This window comes from Esox lucius, chromosome 7 (assembly GCF_011004845.1).
Source record: "Esox lucius isolate fEsoLuc1 chromosome 7, fEsoLuc1.pri, whole genome shotgun sequence".
Taxonomy (NCBI): Eukaryota; Metazoa; Chordata; class Actinopteri; order Esociformes; family Esocidae; genus Esox; species Esox lucius.
In genome coordinates, this window is record NC_047575.1 from 10667783 (window position 1) to 10676415 (window position 8633).

Genomic DNA, 8633 nt, shown 5'->3' on the forward strand with positions numbered 1-8633 from the left:
AGCCAAACCACATTTGCATACATTTAGGAGGAGATGCGGCACCTAACTCACTCATGTCTGCATCCGACAGCGCAAATGTCCAGTAAAAACGTAGACCCTACGACTGGATATTCACTACAACTAACGATGCCAAGCAAAGTTTTTGTTGTGAAGTAACCGGTATTTCCAACATATTTATGGTAAGCCTATTATACAAAATATAGGTCAGATAAGCCTTAATAGTGTATGACCATGTTATTAGGCCATGACTGGGATACAAGCCAAACCCGTTACTTAAAAATGCTATTATCCGAAAGGGAAATAGTAAACAATATGACTGAATTGAATAAAGATTGACATAATGAACAAAGTTATGCTTATAAAGTAGCATGCTGTTCACAACAAAACCCTTGCAACATTTGTAAAAAAATATCTGACACTTCAGTATATGCAATTTAGATTGTATGATTATAGTTTCGACTGAGTTTGCTGTAATATCAGAGAACCACATACTGAGGAGTCTTATTCTGAGTCAGTCATAGCTCCAAGGTCATCTCTTTGAGTGTTTCAAATAGTCCCAGTCAACTCCTTAACCAGTGCCGCGAAACAATCTTTTGCTATCACTTCAAAGGATTTGAAGATCTATGTTTCTCTGCCGTTTCATTCTAATACGATATACTCTTAACCTTGTTGACCAAGTCTGCTGTTGATATCCTACATGCGGTGCAGAGGCAATAAGCGATTTGTCTGAATAACTTTGGGAGATGGATAGGATGTTTTGACCCCCTTATCAACTGTCACATCAACCGTCACGAAAATTGACAAAACTAATAAAACTATCTGTTTTCGTGGGTAGGCCCACATCTCAGTGGATAAGCCCGCGTCTTGATGAGCCAATTCACTGCCTCAGGCACCCGTCAATTATCACACAAACCGGACCATCTCTTTGGGCTAAATTTATGTGGGGAAATAGTGAGAAGTAGCTTATAAACTATATACGTATGCCTAATTATATGTTTCTAGTTTAAAATGTGTTTAAAATGGGCCCTCTCTTCTATACGGTCATGTGCATTAATATAGCTGGCATTGCGCAACACAGATCGTGACAATAAAAGAGGGCATTCATTTTGTAAAACATGGCACCAAAATCCAGAGCAGATGGACAGTTTTTCTACTATCGCTTAAACTAAATCCACAGTGTCTTTCATACTTTTAGCTCAGGATACTGGCCGTATATATAACTATCTTTCTGTCATTTCTTAATGTCTCGTTTAATTTGAAAAATGTCAGACACCATGCATACATTTGAATTTAGTAAGCTACTGCATGTGCCAGCGGGTTTTCGTGGAAATGTACTTATATTTCGTCCAATATACGGGCCAACAAGTGTTGACTTGCAAAGGCTTGACAATTTTGGACATATTCCAAGAAAATAGCCAACAGACTACAGCATAGTGTGGTTTTAAGTTTTAAGTCCGCTGCTTCTCATTCACAAATTATTGACCCTTAAAATGGGTTTATTCCGCTTTACGCACACCGCCTGCACGCAGCCCAGATGTTTCATGTAAATGATTCTTATTTTGTCTCATCCAATCTTAATCATGGAGTCCAATTCATAATGGCGCTTTTAAACCGTCAAAAGTAGAATAGTCAACCATATTCACATCTCTGACCAAAATCGAAAGGAGTAAAACTAAGGAAATAAGCATTGATGTTGAGAATAATGACAGATGGGCGACCTAGGACGTCATGACAGTCAGCAGCGCGTCTTTTTGTCCGGTGTAATGTAAACGGACTATTGTAAAACCAGACTGCAATCAATAAACCCCACAATATCATATATAATTCTGCATTTAAGTTCTTGTTCAATTAACCTTTGGAATGCTGGAATTAAATAAAGTTTTTCATTCTGCTTTACATTTGGGTGGGAAATCCAGAAATGTAGCCAATGGAACTCAGGGTAAAATGTTCTGTAGCCTACACCTATGTTCTAAGCTTTACTTAGTATTAAGTTTAGTATATCTCATATATTTGGGATACCTGTAATTTTGCATTCTTATAAATAAATATCCTAACATAGGTAGTAATAACACCCGCCACTTCCCTCACTTTTCCTATTTCTTACCTGCTGTCCTAAGCTTGTTCTCCAGTGGCGACAGCGTTTCACAGCTTCCCCGGTTTTTCCCCGGCAAGGCTTCGAGTTTTTTAATATTTTCCCTTACTTTGTTTCATTTCCCACTTCCATCTTCTTTCATCTCATCAATAAACACACGCTGCAGCCTACCTTCATAGAGGACCTCAACGAGTTCAAGTGTGCCCTCCCATTTTTTAACTATACGTTGAATATTTTGGACAGGCACGCCTTTTCACTTACGATAGGAACAGAGAGCCCTCTCTTGAGCGGTGTAGGTTGGAACATAAATCGGTCAGCGTGGTTTTGCCCCAATCATTGAGCCGTACATACTCTCTACGGAGCGCAGTGGGACGGTGAAACTGTCTCCATTGTGGCTCTGAAATTGTAAACGTTCCTCTTATGCAGACAGGGAAGTTGTTTGATCCAATATGGAAAACCCAAGTCCGTAGTTTCTTTATTAATTTCCACTTTCTGGTTGTTGAATTGTCATCCATGCAGAATGTTATTCTTGTTCGCAGAATGTTCGTAACAATTTTTTTGTAAATTCAGGTCATCAAGTGTTAATGTAATCTTACACACTTTAAAAAAAATACTACTAATAATACAAAAATGAAATAGTAGGCCTATATTGGAATCATGACGCTTGGTTTACAAAAAGATCTCTCAAGTCGCACTACTCCATTCTTGATCAAAAGGGCAGTCAACTGAGAATAATGTCTATCATGTGTCTGTACTTTGCATTGGACAAAGTCGTTGTCAGTAACTGCTACCGATTGGTTCGCAGCTTCATATTGGATGACGTCGCTGCCTATCATTGTTAGTACCAACAAGCTAGATTGCCTGCCGTGTCTTTTACTTTCTACGCATTTCTATTTTCTCATTTATTTATTTTTTAACGTCCCTAGCTGACCTCAAGCCAAGTGAAAAAAACGTTGACGGTTTAGCTGGCCAATCAGATTGAGTAAAGTAATATTGAATTTTTTTGTTCTCCAATGCGTTCACAGATATGTTCTGACTGGCATGAAGTAAAGCAATACTGAATCGTGTGGGACCCCCCACCCTCCTCCAGCCTTCATGCCCCCTCCCTGTCTAGACAGTGACAGGTGTGTGTGCGCGCGCGCTTGTCTGATGTCTAGACCAGAATAATCAGTCTTAAAGCTGAAGTTAATGTTTATTGTATATTTTAAAAGAAGATAGACGCTTCTTTACAGACATCGCGAGATGTTGATGACAAAATACCAAGTCCCACATATTCACATAGAACAATTCTTATCAAGAAGTTCTGATACGTGAATAAAGCTCTGTTTTAGGATAATTAGGCTACATGTGACTCATAGCCTAATAATAAAAATAACCGTGCTTCGGCCTTCAGTGATAACGCTACGAAATAACACATGGCGAGAACCATTCTGCAAATGTAGCATATGAATAATACGCGTTATTTTCTCTTTCTCTTAGTACAAGCAAGACAAATCTCAACTAAAAGCTGTGTCGCGTCAAACAATCGCCATTTCTAATAAGTGTTCATCCTGAATGGTAAATTTCCGGATTTTATGTGAACTGTACATTTAGTTGATTAGGAGCGCCATCTCGCGGATATTGTAGATGTAATTTCCTTGCGGGTTCAAGAGAGGACACACTAGGTGTCACACAGACACACACTCTACAGCCTACATAAAAATACTGTTAACCTACTTAAGTCTACATAAACCAATATACTGCTATAGACATTGCGCCAAATTAATAGGCTACAACTTAATAGGCAAATTAATAGGCTACACAAATGTATATATAAATGTAAATATATATATATATATATATATATATATATATATATATATATATATATATATATATATATATATATACATTTATTAGAAATGGCGATTGTTTGACGCCACACAGCTTTTAGTTATAGAGAGAGAGAGAGAGAGAGAGAGAGGGAGAGAGAGAGAGCCTTAGTTACACGTATGTGTTTCAAGAATTATTGTAAATTATATGTAATATATGTAAAAAAACATTTCATATAGGGGTATTCATATTCGACTGTTTCATTTAAAATATGAGGAGGAAAATCATTAGGATATTCACCACATCTACTAGACAGACTGGTTATGTCCAGGATGTGTACAAATGAACACTGTCTGAGCTCCTTTGGCGCCTTTTCTATGCGTTAGAAATGTGTAGAAAATTACTTCACTAAAGTTCTTGTTTACAGTTGCCAGGGAAACACCAACACACCCAGGTTACTTGCTTTTTTTTTTTTTGCGTCCAGCCACCATTGCGCCAAAACATAATTGGCGTTGATATTTTGGAGTGTCTGAGGAAAAACAACGCATAATTAATGAAAAGGTGGGTGTTTGTAAATGTCAGGCATTTCGTTAACTACAGGCATTTTCGTTAACATGTATTTGTTTACTGAGATAGGTAAGAGCTAGTCCTGATAAAAGCAAACGTAATTTGAGACCCACACGTATAAAATGCTACCTGTCACTTTAAAATGCTCAGCCACCACTAGTGAAAAAACTAGTTCTGGTGATTTGCCAGACCATTTTATTGTTTATGTTTCTTTAATTCCAGTTCCTGCCAACTGCTTCACTGAAACTCAGAATGCATGTAGATTGTTGCTAGCTTCATGCAGTATGGTACTGATAAATTACAATGTAATTACGTCTTGGTCCAGATGGTAGACCCAGGAAAAACAGACAACGTGCTTATAACAGAGACCGCTGATGTGTCTATACATTCTGTGCCAACTTATATGGATCCTTATGAGCGATCGGTAAAATACATGGAAAGTCATAACATCCTTGAGATCTTTCAGGTGAGAAAATTAGTCTTTAGTGAAACCAAAGTTTGTATTTAATGAACCATTGACAGACATTCAGTATTTCCAGTCGGATCATCCTTTTGTGTGATCTTTCTATAGGAGATTACTGAAAACCTGGTTTTTGACAGGCCAGAGGATCCTCTTCAGTTCATGTTAGAACAGGTTAGATAACAACTTTATGTTGACTATATACCATAGTGTGCGTGTATGTGTGTAGACCTAGAGACCATACTGGTACTGTTACTAAATCAGTTGGATATTTGGCCTAGTCTGAACTGTCTTTAGCCTTTTTCTGTCTCTTTTATGAATCCAGTTTGTATTGCTACAAATAAACAGTTGTCAGAGATGGGGTTTTAGTAGAAGTGGTCAATTGTTTTGGGTTCCTGTAATTTCACCAAGAATTCAGTCTCACTAATGGAAAGTCTCTGTTTTTTCAACTTAGGTGCAATTGATGATTCGAGAAAAGGAATCCAATGCCAAACCAGAGGAAAGAGAGTAGGCTAGCAGCCTGTTCTACCATGCATTGCAGAAGACAACTAACTCATTCAGCCATGAGTAAATCATAATTTAACGCTAACAGTGTTTGCCTGTATATCCCTAGCAGACTTCAAAACATCAGCTAGCATAGGTCATTTGCAGGAATAAACATATACTGTCACACCATAAACTCTTAGAAATCTATACACCAATTATTTAAATGTATGTGTATCGGCTAGCTTTCTTATACCCAAAATTACAATTTAGCAAGACCAGACATTCAAACAACCTTATGATAGATGTGATACGTGCTTAAAATCAGAAGTGCAGAATTATTCAATTCAGTATGAAATGCAAAACAAATGTACAGTTTATTGTCCCAGGCAGATAGTTTCCAAAAGACTATTTAGATTATCCACCATAATGAAAATACTTCCTCTTAATATGCTAAAGAAGTGATGCAGGCTTTTGACGTTTTCAAGATATTTAGTCAATGTTTACTGTGTGTTGAAGGCTGGAGCTCATTAAAAGCATTAACTACATGAATTGAAGAAGGGTCTCATCTATGTCTCTTTTAGACAAATATTTCTGGAAGAATTTCTTCCTCAGGCAATCTCTATAATTTATTGGTATCTGTCTGGGCACCTGGTCTTTTTCCTCCCTTATGCCCTATCTCGCCTATTTTTTATGACTTTTTCCCAACCCTTTTTCATTGACCATACTCTGCATGTGAAGGAGTGACCGCAACAGGCCATGGCGCCTCTCTTTCTGCCATAGCTACACAGTGACCTTGAAACTCCTGATGCATTTCATATGGGTAGGCAACCACAGCACCACAGTGTTGCAAATAATGAGACTCGGAGTAACAAAGATTGTTCCGAATTTAATTCCTAGTAATTACTTGGGGTTCTAATTATTTTAACTATCCTTTGTGAGCTGATTACTCTGTGTTATGTCACCATGAAGACCAACTGTACTATGGTAGTAGTAAGTTCTAATGGTATCTTAAGGTCATAGAACAAATTATTAACCAATTTACAATCATACCAAAAACCATGTATAAAAGTATTAAACAGTAAAATCTCCAACTAGCAAAACACTTAAAATAATCCAAACTATGTTAAAATGTGAAGTATATACAAACAACAATACTAACAACTTGTCAAAGTATATCTTAGAGTTCTCAGAGATTGTTCATGCTGTCACAGAAAAGCAGAAATCTGATCCAGCATAGATTCCACATTTCTAGCTGATTCTACAGTGTTTACAGTCAGCAGGTCATGGCAGATTAAGAAAACAGACAAACATGCTATTACGCTTAAATAAGGCTGTATTAGCACCCTGTATCCCACTGCTAGCTTGCCTTTACAGCTGAGCAGAGTTGGTTCTGACTAGAGGTATTGTTGGAGGGTCCTCTGGTCAAATAGATCAAATTCCAATGTCCCAGGAAATGGGGCATTGTCCTGTGTAATGTGCCACCTTTTGGATAGGATGTTACACAAGGGTCCTGGCTCTGTTCTGACTCTGTTCACCGCAGATCCAATGGAACTTATCTCAAGAGGGTTAACCCAATTCGCCTGGCAAAAATCTGTCCCTCGTGTCATCATGGCTATCTATGGTGCCTTTGGAAATTATTCAGACCCCTTCACTTGCTTCATGTTTTGTTGTGTTTATAGACTTAATTTATAATTAATAATACTTTTTTTTGTTGCAATAATGACAAAGTAAAAACTTTTACTGTGTGCCAATTTAGTGAAAATAAATAAATGAAATATCTCATGTCCAGTTGTGCTCGTAAGTTTGCATACCCTGGCTGAAATTGTGAAATTCTGTAATTGATTTTGAAAATATGACTGATCATGCAAAAAAAAATATGACTGATCATTTATTTAAGGATAGCGATCATATGAAGCCATTTATTACCACATAGTTGTTTGGCTCCTTTTTAAATCATAATGATAACAGAAATCAAAAGTTTACATACACTTGAATGTTTGGCCTTGTTATAGACCCACAAGGTGACACACACAGGTGAAAATGGCAATTAAAGGTGAATTTCCCACACCTTTGCCTTTTTAAATTGCAAGTAGTGTCTGTGTATGAATAGTCGATGAGTTTGTTAACTCTCACGGATGCACTGAGCAGGCTAGATACTGAGCCATGGGGAGCAGAAAAGAACGGTCAAAAGACCTGTGTAACAAGGTCATGCAAATGCCAGTCAGTACTGTTCAATCACTTATTACGAAGTGGAACATTCTGGGATCTCTTGATACCAAGCCAAGGTCAGGTAGACAAAGAAAGATTACAGCCAAAACTGCCAGAAGAATTGTTTTGGGATACAAAGAAAAACCCACAGGTAACCTCAGAAGAAATACAGGCTGCTCTGGAAAAAAACGTTGTTGTTGTTTCAAAGAGCACAATACGAGGATACTTGAACAAAAATGAGCTGCATGGTCGAGTTGCCAGAAAGAAGTCTTGATTGCGCCAATGCCACAAAAAAGCCTGGTTACAATATGCCCGACAACACCTTGACAAACCTCAAAGCTTCTGACACACTTTAATTTGGAGTGACGAGACCACAATAGAGCTTTATGGTCACAACCATAAGCGCTATGTTTGGAGAGGGGTCAACAAGGGCTATAGTGAACAGAATACCATCCCCACTGTGAAGCATGTTGTGGGCTCACTGATGTTTTGGGGGTATGTGAGCTCTAAAGGCATGGGGATCTTGTGAAAATTGATGGCAAGATGAATGCAGCATGTTATGAGAAAATACTGGCAGCCAATCTGCACGAAAGCTGTGCATGGGACACTCTTGGACTTTCCAGCATGACAATGACCTTAAGCACAAGGCCAAGTTGACCCTCCAGTGGTTACAGCCGAAAAAGGTGAAGGTTCTGGAGTGGCCATCACAGTCTACTGACCTTAATATCATCGAGCCACTCTGGGGAGATCTCAAATGTGCTTTGAAAAAAAAAAGACCTGGAGGTATTTTGCCAAGACGAATGGGCAGCTATACCACCTGCAATAATTTGGGGCCTTATAGACAACTATTACAAAAGACTGCACGCTGTCATTGATGCTAAAGGGGCAATACACAGTATTAAGAATTAAGGGTATGCAAACATTTGAACAGGGATCAGTTCATTTTCTTCTTTGTTGCCATGTTTTGTTTTATGATTGTGCCATTCTGTTATGACCTACAGTTGAATG

General features: G+C 38.1%; 1 protein-coding gene and 1 long non-coding RNA gene across 2 annotated transcripts in view; one reads left to right on the forward strand and one right to left on the reverse strand.

Annotated features, from left to right (window-relative positions):
* zbtb20 (zinc finger and BTB domain containing 20) overlaps positions 1 to 2790 on the reverse strand; it is a 32862-nt gene extending 30072 nt beyond the window's left edge. Inside the window, 1 exon segment of the mRNA XM_010870539.5 lies at positions 2354 to 2790. The gene's annotated coding sequence lies outside the window, so the exon portion shown is untranslated.
* Positions 2791 to 4351: 1561 nt separating this feature from the next.
* Positions 4352 to 5966, forward strand: LOC105010878. Its single transcript, XR_828042.4, has 4 exons — positions 4352 to 4465; positions 4797 to 4937; positions 5043 to 5105; positions 5386 to 5966. It is a non-coding gene; the product is annotated as an uncharacterized LOC105010878 (long non-coding RNA).
* Positions 5967 to 8633: the final 2667 nt, after the last annotated feature.